Raw genomic sequence first — 21587 nt, forward strand, 5'->3', positions numbered from 1 at the left:
TCCATGCGGGCCCGGCCCGCCCCGCTCCCGGCAGCCAGCGCAGGCGGAGCCACCGCCGGGCGGGCCCTGGGCTGCGCCGAGCGGGGCCGGCAGCGCCCGAGGTATTTCTCGCTCCCTCCCCCTCTCCTCCGCGTCCTTCCGCCCCGCTCCGTCACTCACGCGGCGCGGTGGGAGGGCCCGGCGGCGAGGGCCGGTCCCGCGGCGCCTCCCCGGGCAGGGAGGGGCCCGCTCCTGCTCCAGCTCCCCCCCAGCCGAGGCCCGGGGGGCGGCGGCCCCGCGGCGCTCGCCCCGGTAGCGGGAGGGGCCGCGCCGCCGCTCGGCGCGGTGCCCGGCGCGGGGAGTTGATGATTAACCTGCGGGCCATTGAGTGCCTGCCTAAAGTCGCGCCCAGGGTGGGGTTTAACCTTGTCCGGGGCTCGGTGCCTCCCGTGTGACTGCCCGAGACCCTGGGGCGGCCAGTTCTGCTGCTGCCGCCGAAGCGCTACAGGGATGCGCAGCTCCCTGTTGAAAATCTCTGCTCTAAATCTCAGCCTAGAGCGCGCCTCGCAGTCGTTTTTGGAAGTTTCAGGTTCAAGAGGTCGAGGTGATGTGGGGGTCTCGGCGAGCGTGTGTGCAGCAGCAGCCTCGGGCTGCAGGAGCGTTTGTGGCTGGCGCTTGAATCCCTGCCGGCCCCTTTTCCTCGGGCTGAGCCGCAAGGAGCTCACAGCTGCGGCATTTAGGTCAGTGCTCCGCGTCTCTTGCGTCAGGAGATCTGTCAGTGCGGCCCCAGGCTCTGCTCCCCGCGGCTGCGGAGCCAGTGAGTTAGGAGATTGTTCCAGTGATAGCACAGAATATCCTGCTCTCCTCCTGCCTGCCTCTGCTGTCCTGACACGCTGCTCCTGGCTGCGTTTTTAAAAAGCGCTTAGCCCTGTGTGATTTGCATTGCGAAATGATGTGTTACTATAACGGGTCCGTCGTAACATCCGTAATCTAATTTTTTGCTGTAGTTATTCCTTTAATTTGTGCAGCAATGTTGTCAAGGTTGAATTAATGGTTGGGAGTATTTTGTTCTATTTGGAGGAAGTTTTATGTCTGACTGGAGAAATACTGCACTGAAATTTGTGAAGAATTATGTCACGAGTGCTTATTTTTTAGATTGATATTGGGGTTTGCTTCATTAGTACTTTGATTTTAGTGCAAGTTTTACCTTTTCCCAGGACTGGCTAGAGTCTGCCGTTTTGTTTCGGCCTTCCACAAACTTTTGTTTCAAGTGTGTAAAGCCTAAGAGATAATGTGGCAAAAGGTGTTAACTTATGTGTGTTTGTGCTCTGGAAGGATGAAATAGATGTTTTTGCTGCTTGTTAGCAGGGGCTGATTTTGAAAAAGCTCTAGTACTAAATCCCAGTTCTCTGGTAAATTGGAATTCATTACTCAATACTGTTAAGACTTTTTAAACTGCCTAATGCCTTCATTCTCTGCTTTGTCTCCTCCCTTCCACCTCCAACTTTCTTGGTCAATTAACTTATATTTGGGGACAGGCATTTTAGCAGGGTCTAGGAAGAAATACCCTACAGTGAGGGTGGTGAAAAACTGTCAGGTTGCAGAGAGATGGTAGATGCCTCATCCATGGAAACATTCAAGGTCATTTGGGCCAGGACTCTGAGCAACCTGGTCTTGTAATGTCCGTGCTCATTGCATGAGGTTGGACTAGATGAGCTTTAATGGTCCCTTCCAACCCAAAGTATTCCATTATTTCAGGTGTTTTTTAAACGGTACCACAGTAAGATTCAGGTGTTTTTTACTGGGTACCACAGTAGGATTTCCTGTTGTCCTTTATCTTCTTTCCTCCCTGACATTCAAGTTGATTAAAGGAAAGCACAGACAGAATCCAGAACCTGAGTTTTTCCATATGCTTAAGGAACAGAATTTGTGTGTTGGCAAAGAAAAGAAACTGATGTTTTCATCTCATTTTACCATAGAACTTCATTTGTCCTGAACAAAAGAGTCCTATAGTAATAGTTACTATGTGATGCCAACTCTGCAGTCACAAGGAATTGATTTGAGTGTTCCAGATGTGGACTGCTGATGATTTTGGGATCTAGTTAGACTGCTGTTTGCTCAAATGGAGTTTTGTCTTGCATGTTGCGTCAATTTGACTAGATTTGGTTTCGATTTAACTAACAGTGCATGAGCACATGGCTTGTTTCTTGTTTTATCAATTTCTATCTGCCTTTTGAAACTTTTTTCACAACACAGAAAGAATTAGGAGGGTTTTAAGATAAAATTTTTGAAGTTCCTTTGGTCCAGGCAAGTGAATGGGCATCCATGTCTGATTTAACTTCCTGAATCAGGGAATCATCCTCTTGTTGCACTCTGTTCAAGCATTGTTTTCCAACTTTGTGATTAGATGGACACAGGGAAGACTCAGTCTCCCATCAAACCCCAAGATGAACTCTTGAAATGAACATTGTTTAGGCTTTATATATATATATATATATATATATATATATATATATACATGTGTATGTATCTATGTTTATATGGGTATATATATATCTGGTACTTTCAAAGAGTAACAAATCTGTATGAGAAACCATTATCTGGAACATAGTTAAGAATGTTGGGAAAACAATATTCAGGGCATTTATTTAGAAAATTGTACTTGGGCTGAGAGCATATGCTATTCATGTGTGTCTTCTAAAAATATTTTCACATGCAAATTACGCACCCGCTGGCTGCTCAGTTCTAACCATGTTGTTGCTGCATGATGATCTCTGAGAAACTGAGAATGGAGTGGGAGGAAAGAGCTGAAAACTTTTGCTTTAAAGGTTTTGTTTCTTGGATTTTACTTCTGCTTGACTTTCCCCCTTTTTCCAAAACCTAACATAAGAACATTTCCAAAATGGCACTTTGCAAGTTTAAATTTTAATGTGAGAAAAATAAAGTAACTAATTATATATGTGCCTCTTTTTCTCTGTTTAATTGCTTAAATATATTAATTATGTTCTGTTTTTCAAGTACAGGTCACAAGAAAACCATTGTTTCACTTAGATTTTTTTTTTGTATATGAAGTCCAGGTGACTGTGATTGTAAATTTTTTTGCATTCCTCAACTATTTTTAAGCCCAAAAATTAGTAACATTACTGACACGTAGTATCCTTTTGCTATTGCATTGCAGTACTTTAACCAAAGGGAAGGAGATATTTTCTAAGAGAGAGATCCTAAAATAAGAGACCAGATTTTTTTTGTCAACTGCTGCCTGTTTAAACCCTTTATTTTTTCTGGAGTAAAATCCTCTTACATTTTTATGACTCATTTTCAAAAGTACAGGAAAAAAAAGAAGTGCTGCATTTTTTCCCTACTATGGTGCCTGTAGCCTTGACAGAGCAGGAGAAATCTATATATTGCTCTGAGGTAAAGGTAGATTTCTTTTTTCTTCTTGGATCTTATGAGAGTGCCTCTTATTTTGTCATCCTTAACAGGAGTGTGTTTTTTGCTGTGTAGAAAGAGAGAAGCTTGACACCTGATGCAGTGCTTTTAGAAATCACTGCAAAGATTTCCATTTGGGAATTGCAGCTGGCCTTCAAAATAATTTCTTATTTTTCATACTATTCTTGAAGTTATTTTACCTCCATTTTCTACAGCCTGTAGGCTTCTGACCCCCTTCTAGTAGGAACAACAGCCAAGAATTAACTTAGTATCTCTTGTGTTTCCAAAAATGAATTATTTTCAGGAATCTTTCTAGTGGGAAAATACCGGTTATGAAACGTTGTTACTGAAACCCGTGGAAAGCTGATTGCTGTCTGATATGGTCATGGTGGTTATGTTGTGCATTTGTGTCCTTAGGAATCTTCCAGTAATTAGGTTTCTGTGGTGTTGTATTGCTACTCTTGTGAAAATCAGCAAAAATAGAAAATACAGCTTAATGTTGATGGAAGGATTTGGATGGGACTCTGAATGAGGTAATATAGCAGTAATCAAACAAAATTCATGTCTCTGTAGGGACAAAGATATTGGCTAGCTTGATGTTAAAGACTTGAAAAACTGATGTGGAAGTTTGGAGTTGCATTGGTTAAAAGACTTAGAGAGTAAGAAAGGATTACAGCAAGCCAAATGCTTTGAAATTAAATGAACAAATAGTTAACACTTGCCCAGATGTGATATGCTGGTTTCTGGTTTCATGCATTAATTGCTCTTTTAAGGCAGGTTGTATTTGACTCTCCTTTTTGTTTGGCCTTTGTACTGTTTTTCTCTTCCTCTTTATGGAAGTCTGGAATTTCTAAGGTGGTTTTAGGTTTAACTGATTGACTTATAGCAGAATTCCAAGATGTATTATCAAGTAAAATTTCATTCATTTTGAGAATAGTGATTTTCAGCAGTAGTTGCTAAAGATGGTATTGAACAGGAATTTAGGAAAACTGTGGTGATGTAAAAGGTGTTATCACTCTTTTGGGTGTGTTTATAAAAGGGAAATCAATACTAAATTATATCTATGCAAGTAAACAATAATTGATATAACGACACTTTTAAAAAGAATCTTAGTTGTTTCATTCTGTTTTCAAAGTAACATTAAAGGCTGTTTTGTCTTCTTGAAAGAAGTAGTGGTAATCAAACATATATTAGTTAAAGTTGAACCTTTGTGACTCTTGAGAAAAAAATTCTAAATATCTTGGCTGCAGCACCCAGTTCCTATGTTAGCAGAGCAAAGAATATTAAGTAACACACTCGCTGTCCAAGAAATTGGCCTGTTATTTCTACACTCCATATTGTGCTTGAAGGTATTTTTCAGGTATTCTTGTACTTTGAGAGGGAAGAAGTCTTTTCAAGTGGACTGATCCTAAGTTTGTAAGATGTCAATTGGTACTGACAAAGGAAAAAGAACAATGATCCATTTTGTGAAATTTGAAAGTGACAGATTATCCATTCTTACTTACTATTTAAACTTACACTGATGTAGCATTACCTGTCCATTAGAGACTTCAAGTACCCTCTGGTACTTGAAGCACTTGAGCTACATTTTATCACCATTATCTTGTGGTTCTTTTCTTATTTAGTCTTGGAGGTTTTTGCTTTCTGCAGTCCCATTTGATTAAACATGCTGTGTAAGGACCCTGGTATTGTTACAGCCACTTTACACTGTGTGTGAACAGAGGCTCCAGGTTCTGGCATCTCTTTCCAGTAAGTGCTGTGTAAATTCAAACAAAGACTGATGCTTATTCTGAAGAGTTTCAACTGCTTGTCCTGTCTCCTCTTTCTGGAATTGCCAGAATATTGCATACTTCCCTAATATTTCACAGAGTTGCTTGAGTCTAAAGAGTTTGTTAAAGTTGGTGGAACTAATTTTGTGTGAGCTTAAAGCCCTTGCAAAATTTTTCTTATTTCTGAGTTATCCTGTGGTGGTTTTGTTTGGCTTTCTTAATGTCTGAAAATTTTATTTGTATATTAAGTAATTCCTTAGGTAGGGCTAATGAAAGAAAATAATTTGTCTTTAAATAAAGTGTAGGACCCAGATATTTTTATGTGACAGTTTTGATTTGCTTCTGGTGCTGAATCACCACATGATTTTGTTATGCTAGTTGCTGTAAGAATGCATGTAGCTCTTCACCCAGGAGACGTCTTGGGCCTGGAGACCACTACCCTTTTCTAAATAAATTTTTTTTTTAAATCTCCAAACTGTTTTTAGAGCATTTTTTCTGTAATTCTTGGACCCTGGATTGACAAGGGGTTTAGGGAGTGGATGAGTGGGATCATGGTGGTAACAAAAAATGATTACCTTTTTTCCCTCTAGCCTAAAATATCAATAGTTCAACTTCTAGCTGAAATGAAATATTGCTGAGTTCTGGTTCGCTGATGTAAATTTAGCACTTCTTTCTTCAAGTGTTGCAACCCATTGGCCTGTTAAGTGCATCTAATTGCATGTCCTCTTCCCTGTCAGTCTCTCAACCTTTCTTTGTACTTTAAAATTAGAGAGATGTTCCAAAGCTATGGTAGTGTTCAGTACTTTTCTATGTAAAGCATCATTTCTACCTTTGCCTTTAGAACAGAAGGGAATGGCTGTAATTGTCCTTTTCAGCCTGATAGTGCTTTTTCTGTATATCAGAAATGTTATTAACTAGGCAGACTGGTAATTTTTATATAACCTGTGGTGTGCTAATGAAGAAGTTTTGAGGTGTGCTGATGTCATTCTCTGTACACAATATGGTATAATTGACAAAACTCTTTCTCTCTCTCTCTTTTTGTTTTGGTTGCCTTTTACCTAGTTAAGGTTTTCAGTAAAGTAATTTTGCACCTTGGCTAAAACTCAAACCCAATCATCTGCTTGTTACATGGCAGCAGCAGCTAGCAATGTGTGGGCATACCTGTGTTGGCAACATACCATGGAGCATCTCCTTGCAATTTATTCTCTCTTCTCTCAGACAGAGTGCCAGGACAGGAATTTGTTGCTTGATAGTCAGGTATTGCCCTTCCTTTCCCAGCTAGTATGCCAAACACCACACTTCTAAGAAGGGTTGCAAACCTGGAATGCAGTTAGTTTTGTTGCAAACAACTATTCTAAAGTAATTTTTTTCTTTCTAAAACACAAAAGCAATTGAGTTTGTTGTTAAAAGGGAACTTAAATGTTTAGTAGAATCAATTACTCCTCTCTATTAATCAGAAAAAATATTGAAGTTCCTTAACACAAGTATAAAATAAAGATATCTAAGGTAGGAATTTGCTGGTGAAGATGCTCTCTCAGTTTGAGAATCTGACTGACCTCTTATTTTTGGCTTTAGAATTGCTGGCTTGATTGTTGTCTCTTCCTACCTGCATCTTTGAACCATGTCCCTTACTTTCATGACTTTGTGGTTGATATGGGTGCACCATCCTGTGACCTAACTTCTGCCCCTTAAACGCTGGTGGGAAATTTAACTCCTTCCATGGATGTTGTTGGAGTAAACTGTAGTTTGAGTGAGTGAGGTCAAATAGGGACAGGCCCTCGATGCAACCTAGCAAACAGCAGTGGCTACTAATGAATGCTTGGGGAAGGCATGTAAACAATGTCTGGAACTGTAGAATTTAAACAGTTTTCAGCGTATTTAAAAATACCCTAGAACCCAGTGTTTTAAAATGCCTTTTGAATGGTCCTAAGACTGAGGTTAGCAAAGCTGCTAAAGTAAATTTTTTTTTTTTCTACACATTCTGCTATTTATTTCTTGTTTCTGTTGTTACCACTTAAATAGTGCCTATATTGTTTACAGTAGTGCCCCAATATTAATATTTGAAGTTACTTACATCATCAGGTATTAAATGTTCAAATGAAATAATTATTTAGAAGATTAACTTTTCTTTATTTAGTTTGTTTGGCAGAGGTCACTTATTGTTACACAGCATAGATAAATTGTCACTGTATTTCATGCTTCAGAACAGAGGATATTACTGAACTAATATAAGGCAAATTTATTTTGTAATTCAGCTTGTGTAATTGGGTAACTATGTTTTTATAAAACATTTCAACATTTTTATTATTACTTGTGGATTGTTTCAATGAGTGTTTCTTAATTATATTTTTTTTGTAATTAACAATGCTGTACCATATTTCATGCATGAAATAAAGGTGTAAACTTAAGCAAAAATCCAAAATGGAGGTCCTTATCAGAGCAAAACTGGAGGAACAAAACAAAATGGCAGTACTATAACAGAAGTTCCCAAACTTATCCTGCTGAAGTTTGGTCCCTGATCTTGATATCTAAAGGACTGTTGGTCCCAGTGGGGTTAATTTCTCTTTATAGGTATTTTTTAGGTTTATAGGTATCTCTCAGGGCAGGACCTTTATCCTACATTCATCAACCTGCAAACCATCTGAAACCAGGACCCAGCCTTGTGCTTCTACCTTGCTTAGGGGTTCATCACCCTCTACTTCACTCCATCCTTTTGTCATCCATCAGAATCTACCCCTGTACAGCAGGTCCCCTTGGAAAGCTGCTCTCATAACAGTACTGATTAGAATACATTTGAAGTGAAAAGCAGGGGTGGCACTGGTTCTGAGTACAGCTGGAAGTGCTATAATGTTCCATGCTTAGGAGTAGTGTGTGGCAAGTGACTGGTCCCACAAACCCTTCTGCAGATAAGTAATCCTATCAAAGGCAGTTGAGTGCATTTGATTAAGGATTACATGTGATTAGTGGCCTGCAAGGTTGAGAGTACAACTTGTATCATTAGTGAGTATTCACATATTAATGCTGCTTTGAGCAGAGATTGAACTAGATGACCTCTGAGGCCTGTTCCTACTAGTATGGTTTTTTGATTATCACACTTGTATTATGCAAATAGATAATTTCCTTTATAAAAAAAATCATTTGTTGGATAAGCTAAACTCTAGTAAGTCACTGCCATTATTTTACCTAATTGCATCATGTTGTAGCATGGAATTGCAAATTGGATCAAAAGGCATGAGTGTATTCCTCTTACTGTTTTAAATCTTAAACAGTAAGAGGAATACACTCATGCCTTTTTTGTGTATTGGTTCAAATTCTTTGTATACAGTTTTATGTCAGATTGAATTCGGTTGACTTGTTCTAGAATTAGTCCAGAGAAGAGTGGCTGAAAATTTGGTGCTTTATTGTGCAATTGAGGTGTGTGAATGGATTTAAACTTACTCTGCCTAATTCAGGTACCACTAGTACTGAGACTGCAGTAACGAAGGCATCAGTGCAGGTTAGCAGCCTAAGAAAGGCTTGAGACCCTAAAAACTTTCCAAAGCAAGGACTCGGAATGTGAGAGTGCTTTCTTATATTAAAAAAAAAAAAAATCCCAAACCCACTAGCACCCCAACAAACTCCCCCACTGTATGTAGAATCTGAATATATCTAGATGTTGAGACACAGCAGGTTGAGTTTATTAAACAATAATCCTTCTCAGGTGCAGCGAATTATATGGATTTTCTTCCTGTGTCTGGATAAACTTTATACCCATTGATACTTCTATAACTGTTCTCATTTGGTATTGTTAATTACTTATTTTTAAGCAAGAAGTTGGTGATAAGAGAGGAAATCCCTTATCTGCTGCCTGTAAAAGGCCAATCACTTTCACTTCCATGCAATTAGAAATGTTTTTATGTAACATTTTAAGCCTCCCAATAGTTGCATTAATCTCAGTAACAGGCTATGGTTTTTGTCATGTCTTATTGGTAGCAGTGTATTTCAGGAAAACACGTTTGTGTGCTTTTATTTAAAAATACAAGGAGTATGGTAACATCTCAAGTAATGTGTTAAGGACCTGGCAGGTCTCTTGGGCTTTTAGGGAGTATAGAAAGCAATTAAAAGGAATAAGAGGTGCTAGGAAGGAGTGGAGTTATTTCTTTATGCTGCTCTTCACCACAAGGATGTTGTGGGCATTTTATTCTTTTCAAATAATGTTGATTGGATGTTATCTGATTATGGGATTAGAGTGGCGAAAGACTGAATGCTAGAATGAAGTGCTAAAGACTCCTAAGTCACCAGGACTCGATGCTATTCATTCCTTTAGTGGTTCTAAAGGATGAAGTGGCTGATCTGCTAAGAAGAATGCATCTCGTTAGGATGAGATGCTGTGCCAGGAGACCGGAAGCTGTCAAGTGCTGTACATACTGTACTTCCAAACTGAACACAAAGAGCAGAGCTGGAATTTGCAGACCAAGGACTCTTATTTTAATGCCACTTAAGTAGCTTTGAATTCTGCATGGGTAGTCTAGTAGTTCTGTGAGCACAAGATACAACAGCTTTCTATGCAGTTGTATCTTAGAGGTAATGAAAAATACCAGCTGCAGCTGGGTACTTGTCATGTGTCCCTTGCTTGTGTGTTTGTTCCCTAATAACAAGGGCATAGATTGCGGTCTGTACTTCACTTTGGTCTGTTTGTGGGTTTATCTGCCCAGTACTGGGATTTCTGAAATCTCTGAATTCTTATTAAACTATAAATGACTTTTCAATTTTCCTTTTTGATAAAGTTTGAAATCAGGGAGTGGATTTGAAAGTTAGAAAATGCCAGGCCTAACCTAAGCAGACATGTTTAACTGCATTAATTTCTTCTGTGTTTAGCAGTCTAAAGAATGACTAAGTTGCTTCTGTTATTAGTAGACAAGAGAGGGATGAATCTATATACTGATACACTCACACACCCTGTTTAGTTCATCCCACCTTAAACTTGCAGTGTGTGGCCTTTGGCAGGAAATTGTATCCCACGCAATTTGGGTGAGGCTCTACAAGTTGTCATTTTTGATGTCATTGTGGGGATGATGACCAGTGATGCAGAGGTGGAACTGAAAGTTAAAGCAGTCCAGGAGTATGCTGTGCTGCTTTCAGTGGCAAAGCTGTGATGTACCTTGTAGTTTACACTCAGGTGACAACAGCAGTTCTTAAGTACTGACTTTTGTAGCTGCAATTAGCTGTGTGGTCTTGCTCCCTCAATTTCTCTCCTGCTGTATTAGCACAGTGATTTGTGCTATCATGCAGTGACTTGAATCAGAAAATTGATCCTGACTTCGAGAGGAGTCTGTGGCAAGCAGCAATTTCTGACCCAAGCTAGTTCCTCACTCTGGTCTAGTGGGTGGCTCCACCAGGAGATGGGATCATGGCCTAAGGATCAGAACAAGCAGCAGGAGGGTCCTCTCTCTTTGAACTGGCATTTCACCAGAATAGATGCTCATCAGATTATGCCTCTAGAATCTGTGACTCATCTTGCCCTCAAGTAAGCATCCCAAGCAGTACAGAATACATTCTGTAAAATCAGAGAAACTTGAAGTTGTGAGAAACTTGAAGGCAGTCTTCTAAAGCTGTCTGTATTAGCACGATGGTGGTAGATGGCATTTGGTAGTTTTAGTTACAAAATAATTCATGCTGGAAGGGGTAACTTCACCTACTTGAAGATAATTCTATATTACAAGCAAAATATTCTGCAAAATACATGTATCATTATAGATACCTCGGTGAAAGCCTCTTTGAAGAGAAGAAATATATAATGTATAAAAACATCCCTAAAATGTATGGAAGTGGTGCTCTGCAGTAGCATTAAATGGAAGTTCCTTATTTGGGCATCTCTGCTTAGATGAACTGTCTGTCTGGTTTAATGAATCAATTTATACTTTATCAATCACTGCATATACATATCCTTTATGTATTTTAAATGCTATTGTTAAGTAACAAGTTCTTGAAAACTAAGTGAAGTATTTTCAGTAAGTTTAGACCAAATCAAGTTGCTTCTTGCTTTCAGTTCAATTACTTCAGATGATCTGTAAATTTTCAATAATGGCAATACATTCATTCTGCCATTTGGAGGAGCCTGTGCCACAGAATAATGATCTGAGGAAAGCTCACTCATTTGCAAGGAAGAGTCTTCATTTGGGAATTAGCACTGATGCAGCTCAAGGGTGCTTTTTCAAGTCCAGGTACGTTTTTTTTAATTATTCTTACTTGGGTTTGGTATGCTGGCATTTCATTTACATGAGCATGTATGCTATGTCCTGTCAGAGCCTTTGTGTTGGTCATTTGACACATGAAGTGTGTTGAAATTAAAAGGCACATGTAGGAGCAGACATACGAGATGAGTAGAGAGAAATAGTCTGGAAAATAATTCTGGCACCATTTATTATCCATGGAGTAGCTGGCAATGGAGGTTATGATCTTAATGATACAATTCCCTTTTGCTGCATGCTTTTTCAGACTTTTTGTATGTGTTTATTATATAAATTCAGCTAAGCCTGAGTTGTTGTTTTGTATCAAAATGTTATTAGGTCTCAAGTCACTCAGAGGCAGTAAAAAGGAAGGCACAGTTAGGTTTTCACAGCTTGGAAAATTTTCTACTTTAAAAAAATCAGCCTTGGAATTTTTAAAAAATTATTTTAATTTTATTTTTTCTAAAGTGTGTTATTAAATCTTGGCGTTGTAACACCTGACCAGGATTTAATTTTAGACTAATGGTTTCTCTATGCAGTGTTTAGTTTTTTCCAAGACATCCAATTATTTTAATAACTTAATCATGATGTCACAGCACAAGTTGGTTTCTAGTAATATTCTGTATGAGAGCTATATGCAATGTACATTCAATAAGAACTATTAGCAGTAAATTAATAAAATAATTGTGAATATTTAAACAGGCACTTGAATTTCTTGTGTTCTCATTGCAAACTGTGGGGATTCTTTAATTGCTGATGGGTGAGGTGTTCCAACCAGCAGACAAATAAATGATAATGTGGGAAAAAACCCAACAGCAAATGCTTCTTATCAGGCAGAGTACAGTTAGTGAGCCTTTTCAGTGGTACACAAATCAAGAATCTTTTAATGATATCTGTCTACTCCGTTAGTTAAATTAATAGTTTAGTTAGTTAAATTAGATTTATTAGTTAAATTACTCGATCGCTTGCCTTTTTCTAGATGCATATATATGATCTGAGAAGCCTTAACAGTATCATTTGTTATGCTAAAAATCCTGCTGAATTAAATGGATTTCAAATTTCTCAGGCATATTTTTGTGGTATCTTTTGGGTCTGGAAACAGAGGCTCCTGTTCTGCATGTTTTCATGCACGTTTGACTTCCTGTCAATGCCTTCCTGGTAGAGAACTGATGCTGAGAACTTCAGTGACATAGAAAGAGCATTGCTTTTTTTAAAGTGTAAGCCTTTAGTTTAGTCCCCTCATTCTTGTAGGAATCATGAAGATGATGTTTTAAATAAATGCTTTATAATGTAATGGATAATTAGAAGTCAGAGACTAGTTTAAAATAGCTTTTGAATTGTTTGTGTACTCCAAACAGGAATAGCAGTAGTGAAAAGGAGGCTGTTGCTTCAGTGTACTTCTAAAAATTGAAATACATGTCAATATAATCCCCACAAACCAGAATTATCTGGTCCTATTTTGCAGTATGAATGCTATGAATAGTGTTCACTAGATATGATTTTAATTATTTTTTTAATGACACAGAATTATAAAAACTGAGGGCTTTGGTGTATCCAAATTTATTTTTAAGGTAATTGAAGGACAATATTTATTCTTAAGCTTATTAGGTCCTGTTGGTGAGAATCTATTCCAGCTGCACATGAAGCCAGACTTTAATGGAACACAGTTCCATTGAACCCAAAGTAGGACAAGAGTAAAACAGAAACTAAGTTCCATATTATTCATAATAATGCTTATGGTGTCTGTAATATGGATATTGAGAGCAGCAAGTGTATTTTTTTTTCAGACTCTTTCAGCAGAACTGTTATTTTCCTAACACAACCTCTGGTACAAGGATAAAACTGGGTTTTTGTCAAAGAACAGAGTCCTGTAACTGAAGATTAAGAAGGTAAGGTATTTGAGATTATATCATTTCAGCAAGCAGTTAACAGTAATTTCGGTTATTTGTTGCTTTGCACGGAAATATACAAAAATACTTGATTCATCGTGCATCAACAAGTCTCAAGCATTTTATATCAGTTCCTTTTTGCTGGCTGGGTTTTTTTTTTTCCCTTTTTATCTCATCAGTGGAATTTCTGAAAGCATTCAGCTCTGCTTTCTAAATGTGTTTTCTGTGAAATCAATGAGCTGACCTGAGTGGGAATGAAGGTTGGTTTATCTTTGGTGAGTCAAAGTTAAGTTGTCAATAACTGATGTTGAAATACCATCCTTCAAATGCTAGGTCCTTGACATTCAGTGGGATGAGAATCTCAGAACTGACTACTGGGGACTCCCAGGCTACAGATCAGGTAAATAACTTCTTTGGAGGAGGAAATTAAAGGTGTCTTCTTTTTAAAATTATGACAATTAAGTAGCAAAGTGTGCAACTTAAACTATAAATATTTCCCACTTAACATTTAATTTAAAATAGACATGTCTATATTTGTGAGAGGATTTGTTAGTTGCAGTTTGAGCCTTATATAATTATCTAACATTCCAGCAGTACTGTTTCTAAAGAGGACTTCTATACTGACACAGAACATGAATGTCTAGTTCTAATCCCATTTTCCAATGTGAACCTGTGTGTAGTTGGTTCAACTACTGTGCTTTTTATTTTGCAAAGACAGAGATGTCTTCTCATATTGAATGTATGATTTAGAACTAACAGCTTCCATATTAGAGCAAGTGATAGGGGCTCTGTTCAGATCATGGGATTAACTTGGTTTGTTTCCTGCTTTGGCTAGTCCCCACTTTCTCCAAGAACAGGGTAACTAAATTTTCTTGTGACAGCTCAGTATAGTTGGTAACAAAGAGCTTTAAGGTCACCTAGAACTGGTGCTGCTGTGGTTTATTTCTGCCCTTGGAAAGTACAGTGGTGCTGCTGCCTCAGTACTGGGAGCAGGAAACTTGGAGAGGAGCCCTGTGCAATGGCAGCAGGAGCTGTTATGGCTATCTCTGGTGGCTTGTCCTAGTTCATCTTCCAGGGTCCTCTTTTGCTCTGCTTTTTGGGAGGGATGGGCAGGAAAAAGGTGGAAAATAGTTCTGTAATTGTTAAAAAAAGCAGTAAGTTTTCCTTGTTAAAAACCAAAAAGTTTTTCTTCTGTTGTTTCAAAGAGAAAACATGACAGATTTGGGTATTTGTTTTTAAGACTTACCCAATTTCAACTATAGACTTACTTCCTTGCCACCTTCAAAACCAGAAAGATAATATAAAAGGATCAGTATTTTGAGATCAAGAATAAAAATTGAGAGTATTTTAAGATAAAAGATTACTACAAATCAAAGAAATACATGTATTACTTTTAAGATATTTAACTTCAATGGGCTGTTAACATCAATGAGATATATTTAGGGTTTTCTGTGTTCAGTTCTGTAGGCAATATAGAATGTGAGAGAAACAGCTGCATCTGAAATAGATCATCTACTTTAAAAAGTAAGCAATAATTCCTTCCAAGCAATTGGTTAAAAAAACCTATTTAAATACAAATGGCTCTGTAGTAGCTTCCTAATTCATTTAAGTAAGTAGAAGGAGAATTGCATGCTTGTAATAAGTTGTGTGTTCCTAAGTGGTGAAGAATACAAGGTTTGGGGTTTTTTTTCCCTGTAGAAATGAGTAATCCCTGTAATTTTTGCCACAGGATATACTAAACTACTGGGGGCAAGTTCCTGTACCTCTTGAATTTGTAAAGTTATAGAAAATCTGATCAACAGTTATTAAAGGTTCTTTATAATTTAAAAAAAATCATGTAGCATACAGCACATTCAATCTTAGAGAAGTGACATGTTTTAAGACACAGTTCATACCACTGTAGATAAGTTTGTTAGCACTTTAAAATAGAAGTCTCTGAGCAACACATCAGCTGTGCATGTACCTCTCTCTGTGGGTAACCCACTGATATATTAGTTTTATGGAATATATTTGTTCCAGTGTTCTTTAGAACACAGCTTCCTGCCTGCTCAGAAGGATGTATCTTAACTTGTTCTTGGGGCTTGTGTTTCATGAATGTCTAAGAGAGGACTCATGTGGGAGCTTATGTGTAGCTTACCTTAGGGCTTAGCAACAGTGGCAGGACTGGATACCACCCATAGTGCTACACTGATTTTGGGTCCCAACCTCAATCCTTTTTTTTGAGAGCAGGCCCAGAAATTTGTTATCCTGATCATGAACATCTAGCTTAACTGATCTCCTCTTGGATCCCAGTCTTTTATTGTTGTCATATTGAACTGGTTGATTATATTTTTGGAGGAGGAGAATCTGTTGCCTTATCTGCAGTATAGCTATGGGAGTTTCAGGGTCTTCCAAAAGAAGATATCTCATTCCTGACATGCTCACCAAGAGGAGGTGATGAAGCCTGTGCAGTGCTTGGACGATTAACTTCATTATCATGCTGTGGAATGGTAATTGTGTACATTATAGAATACTGTCAAAAAGAGCAGTGAAGTTGATTTTTAAGGAGTAGATTAAGTATTGCATCCTTCAAGATGCTTTCTGTAAGTTAAAAGTATTTTAAATTAATTTTTACAGAATTTCAGAGTATTGAGAAATGATAAATTTTGCATATAATAGACTACATTTACTGGCAGGTCTTTAAAGTGTTCTATTAATTATTTGCAATGAGGTATTTTTTCTAAATAGAAACAAACAAACAAGTCTTGTTTATTTAACAAGATTTTCTATATAAGTATGCCCTTCCCATTAATTTATGATAGCATGCTATACAAGAATTGTAATGTTGAGTTTTATTTTCAACTTTTTTCTTCTTGCTGAGGTTCATCAACTAGCAAACAAAAACCCCCTACTTTCAAGCACCTCACTTTTTAACACAGGTTGATCCCTGGATGAGAACATTCATGCTATTAAAAGTCAATATTTTACTAGTTTTTAGTGACTAACGTACCTATCAGTACATGTGCTAGATTATGGTTGCTGCAGTTCATGTTCTTAGTGAGGCACATGCAGTTCACCTTTGATAGGTAAGTTACAGTTGTAGATATTTCACTTTATTCTAAGATTCCTGAGAGCAGAGATCTTATTTTAGGGGGAGGCAGAGATAGGGAGACAAAAACAATGCATTTCTCTTGAGTCTCTTTTGGAAGCTGTCATAAAGAAGTCACAAGTAAAGAGGAAAATGCATTCTTTTTTTATCAGATTATGCTGGTGTCTCAACTCAGTTGTCTGGGAGTTACCATTCTTAGTGTCCCAGGGACAACACAGTAGTTAAAACTTTTTTTTCATTTGTTTTGTCCTTTAAGGAACACTGGGATAAATAGCTAAACTTTATTCCTTTAGAAGCAAAACATTTGCATTTTTGTTTGGTTTTTGGGGTTTTTTTTAACAGCACAGCTGGAATTGGCAGATGCTGTTTCAAACAACCAGGTAAAGTGCAGGTAGTGTGGAAGTACTATTGTGCAGCTGAGCTAAAGGTATTTTGATGGATAACTACTTGCCTGTTATTGTCATTGGCAAGTTACAGGTAATTTCCAAAGCTGTAGTCTGGCAGAGAAGTAATAATTGCTTTTATGTGTATTTTTCAAGCCAAGACACACACTTTACTTTTACCAGTGTTTTTACAAAGATTCAAAATTACCACAACATTGTTGCTTAAAAAAAAAAAGTTTGTTTTAAAAGAAAAGGAGATAGGAAGAGAATAGTGACACTTGAGTGGCACGGAGAAAACTTTTGTCAGATGAACTCCTGACAGAATCTGGCAGTAATTCAAAATCTGGTTTGTCTCTAGTAATTCCATTAGCATTTCAAAGGTTGGTGGTGTTCTGAGAATGACACAGGAGGGATTAATTTTTAAGTTAAGAATTAGTACTCCAAAGTGTTGCCTGTGCTAGGAATGTTGTTACTCTCTTGCAATAGGTAAATGGACTATATCTGAGACACCTGGATTTCTATCAGGAGTTTCTCTTCTTTATCTGTACTGGCATAATTAAAGTATCAGCCACCTTTCCCCAGTGTGAATAGAGCTGTATCAGTATAAAACTGTATCTATTGGTAGCTTATTTCCACACAGAAGGAAACAACCTGGCAGCACTGGCCTAATTCCAGGAATTGTTTTTAATTATATTGCAGTTGCTATGCCAGTATAAATTATTCTTATTGGAGATCTTGCACCAGATGAAAGTGACTTCAATCTAGTTTATTTGCCCTTATCCATGCAGCCCCATAAAAAATTACACCACTTCAGTTTCACAGGTTTGATTTGCCTTTGTAGGCAGACTTGCTCTTTACACTGACTTATCTCCATTTATGCTAAAGGATATAAACAATGAGTGTTTTGACAATGAAAATGCATCTTCTGTTCTGATATGAGCCTAATCTATTCAGTTAATGCTAGAACAAGTACAGTTTACTGTGAAGGTTAGAATATTTCCATCTGGCTGTGTGCACCAGAGCCTATAGAGCAGCTGTCCCCATCCTGAATCCTAACAACTCTGTTTTCAGCATGAAGTACAATGTTTTATCAACTTTCAACTGCTCTTTTATAGAACAGTGTCTTGCCTCACTTTTCTACTATCCAGTATGTTACCTAAGAAAGAGTTAGGAAGGTTGAAGTCCGAATATAAGAACTTGGATCACTTGCAAATAAGGCTGATCTGCATGTGCTTGTTCTATATAGATATTGTTGAGTAGATTCAGATCATCTCTGTTTTAAAGCTACAAGTAAGGGAGAGATCTTTAATATGTGGGGAGGGGATTGTGATGGGGAAAAGAACTGAAAATAAGTATAAAATAAGTCTAAATATACTGCTCTAAGCCTGGGAGCAGTAAAGAAGGGACCTTGCCAGAGACTAACTCACAGAAACAGAAAGAGCCAAGAGCCCAGGGACCTTTGACCATTCAGAGAACATTCACTAACTTTAATTAGCTGTTCTCTGTCCTGTGCTTACTGATTGTTTCTTCCACCTCTTGCTGTCTGTTCTACCTCTTCACTTCTGCTTCGTTCCTGCATACTACATATGCTTCCTCCCACCCAATGTGCCCTCCTTACCCTGTACCTCCTTCTATGTTGTTTGCAAGCAAAAGCCACCTGCAAACTAGAACTACTGTTACATTTACTGCAGTCCTGCTGTTTGTGCTGTGTGTGGACTTTTCCCCTGTGCTGTCTTACCTGTTTAGACTTGTTCTTTTAATGTGGTCGGGGACCTTTTACTGTTCTGTGTATTTGCTCTATCCAGCACAAATGGAACTTCAATTTTCATAAGTCCTTAGAAAACCTTAAGTATAGTTTAAGAATAATGTTCCTTTATCCTGTTCTTTTATAAAAATCATTCACAAGCAAAGGACCACCCTTAATGAGATGAAACATATGAGATTCCATAGGATAAAAAGGAATTTTGCTCTTGCAGTTTTTCTATAGGTGAACCATGATTTAAAAGTATAATGTTACAGCTGTGGTTATATTAGTGTCCAGCATAATAGGATGAATGTTTCAGAATGAATTTTTTATTTGCTGTGTTTGCATTGCACTTGCAGTGGTTTGCAAATTGCTGGTTTGTTTTCCATGTCTTACAGCTATATAATTTGCTTTCTAGAAACCGTTTTGGTAGGTGTGGGTTGCTTGTCAGAAATCCGTTCCGAAGCTTGAGTGCAAAGGAAGCAGGGTACTAATGATGAATAAGAATGGATATCTTGAGGATAACAATGGATATGGCATCTTCAAAAGCAGTGGCATTCTGGTAAGAATTTGCATGTAATTTATTGAACACTACGTGATAGTTCTCAGTAAAATGTGTTTGTGTCTCTCTCTGAGGATTTGTCTGATGAAATTTTCTTCTAAAATGTGAAAAGTAGGAGGATTGTTCTATATCATGAAGTATTTTAAATTCTGAAGCATTGTACAACAACTTTACTTAGCATTGAGTTCTTGCATATAAAAATAGTGAAAACATCTTTTTAGAAAAGTTATTTTAGAGAGGGAGTTAGTGGCCAATTATGGCTCACTGTTTGTGAGCCTGTTTCTCTGAATATTTAGAACTGAATATTTTTGAACTGTCATTTAAAAAAAAAACTGCTTTTTTTTCACTCAGAGTATACTCTCTCATGGTATATTTCACCACTATACATGAGAATGTTCTAACAGGCGTTGCATCCAGCTTTGCAGGAGATACAAAACACATAATTATTGACAAACTAATCATAGCTGGAAACTTTTAATCCTCATATTGGTTAAAAAAATATGGCCGCATGCTAAGTTACTGATTGGTACTACTTTGTTGGAAGTTTCACACCATTTAAATAATGTACACAATTAGAAAGTGCAAGTAAAAGCACCAATTAAAGTTTTACTGTAACTGCAATGGAGTACAAGTGATTCCTTTAAGTTTAGTATTTGAAATAACTTAGGCCAACAATTCCCTAAGCAAAAAATTTGTTTTCACCAAAACAAAGTATATTCTTATCTTTGTAGATAATGACTTCTTGAAATTAACAAGGAATTTGTGCCTCTTTTCCATCCTATTCTTTGAATTCCACTGGTGGTTTATATTGAAGTGGAACTGTTCTGTGGCAGCTGGCAATTCTCAAAGCTCCTTGGTTAAGGGTATTTTGAGGTGCTGGATGTGCATATGCTCTGTAGTAAAGAGCAGCACAGACACTGCACGTTCTTCTGCTGAGCCAGTTTCATAGCTGAGATAGCTGTTCCAGAGCATGCTACTTGCAGTGAAGTCAGGGTTTAGACGCACCTCAGGAACTCTGAATTTTGTCATGCCCTGCAGAAAGCAGCGGTGGCCGGGAGCCGATCCACAAGCGGATTAGGCGTTAATCGGATAGTCTGTGTTGGGCAGAGGGTTGGTGGCTCATGTCTGAGCGCTAACAGCGGGCCTGGCAGAGGCCTTAGCCCTGCTCAGAGGCAAGGATAAGGAGCTCAGACACATCCTTGTGCCAGCACAGATACTTCCCATGCACACACAGTGAGAGCAGGAAAACAGGGGTGTGTTCTCATGGGGGTGAGCGCCAGCCAGGCTGGCAGAGCCCAGCTGCTCTGGGCTCCATTGCACAGTGTAGATGTACATCATAACAGGTACCTAGGGCAGCATTCATTGAAACAGAGCATCCTCACTGAGATACTGAGGGAGGAAGGACAGAGAATGCCTGGTAGGTGATCTCCTGAAAGGTCTGTGGCCACACTCCAAAGGTCTCATATAAGTACATAAGTTAGACCTAAAAAGATTAATGTAAACAGTCTCCTTATTTGAAATTAGATTGGCAAGCAAGGTGACTAAGAGTGACTATTTAATATCCCTTTCTCTAACACTCAGTTTTTCATTCTTACTTTTGAGGTGGGAGTGAGATAAAATCTGGCCCTCAAAGTACTGTGTACTCATTCCAGTGCCAAAACATGAAGCACAAATCAGCACCTTAAATTTAGGGGCATACCAGGTTCCCTAGTGCACTTGGACAAATATGCATGTTAGATATACGAATGTAAACTTAGCTGCTTTGATGTACTTATAAATGGGGTTTTTTTTGGACTGCTGTAATTCTCTGGGCTAATGTAGTAAGAAGCTAATGGAGAGGAAACTAGGCTCCTCTACAACTTTTATTTTTCTTGCCAAGCTAATCTTTCACTCAGGTTCATTGCACGTCAAGTGTTTGGTTAATTATTTTATCTTATTTATATTTTAAACCAACTTTTTTCAGGGGGAGGGGTGGAGGGAGAGAGGGCTAAGGGAGTGGTGTTAAGTTCTGAGTTTTAAATTCCCTCAGATTCTGAAGGAGGATACCAGTGAAGAAAAACCTACTTTGCAATTTCCCTATTGTAGATGTACCTTATCTGTGGGTGCAGTGGTTATAAAAGTCAAGTCTGGAGTGTCTTTTTTTGTTGGTCTTTTCTAAGATGACTGTGCTGACTGGTATGGTTTCAAATAAAAACAGTTAAGTTATTGACTTGTAAAAGAGTTGACTGTCATTTTCTGCTTAATTCCTCTTTTGCTGAATAATTTCTGTGATATTAACTTCATTTGTGACACTTTACTAGGTGCAGGCCTGAGGGGAAAAATGTTATAGTTCTTTCACAATTCATTGGTTTGTGGATATTTCTGTTATGTTGTTTCCACACTGAATGACTCATATGTTAAATGAACATGCCAGCCCCAAGGCATGCCCTCGCTATTGCAGCCCACAGTGAAACTTGATGCCATTGCACAGAAAAATGTGGAAGATGCTCGTATCCGTTTGAATCCTTGGGAAGTTCTCTGCACTTTGGACACGTG

General features: G+C 38.2%; 1 long non-coding RNA gene across 2 annotated transcripts in view; it reads left to right on the forward strand.

Annotated features, from left to right (window-relative positions):
• Positions 1-39: 39 nt before the first annotated feature.
• Positions 40-21587, forward strand: part of LOC131096544 (uncharacterized) — a 34698-nt gene continuing 13150 nt past the window's right edge. Inside the window, exons 1-5 of one of the 2 annotated variants that reach the window (XR_009115987.1) lie at positions 40-101; positions 11206-11380; positions 13174-13275; positions 13609-13675; positions 18909-19052. This is a non-coding gene — a long non-coding RNA (uncharacterized LOC131096544). Of the gene's footprint in view, positions 102-324; positions 720-11205; positions 11381-13173; positions 13276-13608; positions 13676-18908; positions 19053-21587 lie in introns of those variants that run through there. The other variant, XR_009115986.1, reaches the window with a different exon arrangement.

The sequence above is a fragment of the Melospiza georgiana genome, chromosome 2 (genome assembly GCF_028018845.1).
Source record: "Melospiza georgiana isolate bMelGeo1 chromosome 2, bMelGeo1.pri, whole genome shotgun sequence".
Taxonomy (NCBI): domain Eukaryota; kingdom Metazoa; phylum Chordata; class Aves; order Passeriformes; family Passerellidae; genus Melospiza; species Melospiza georgiana.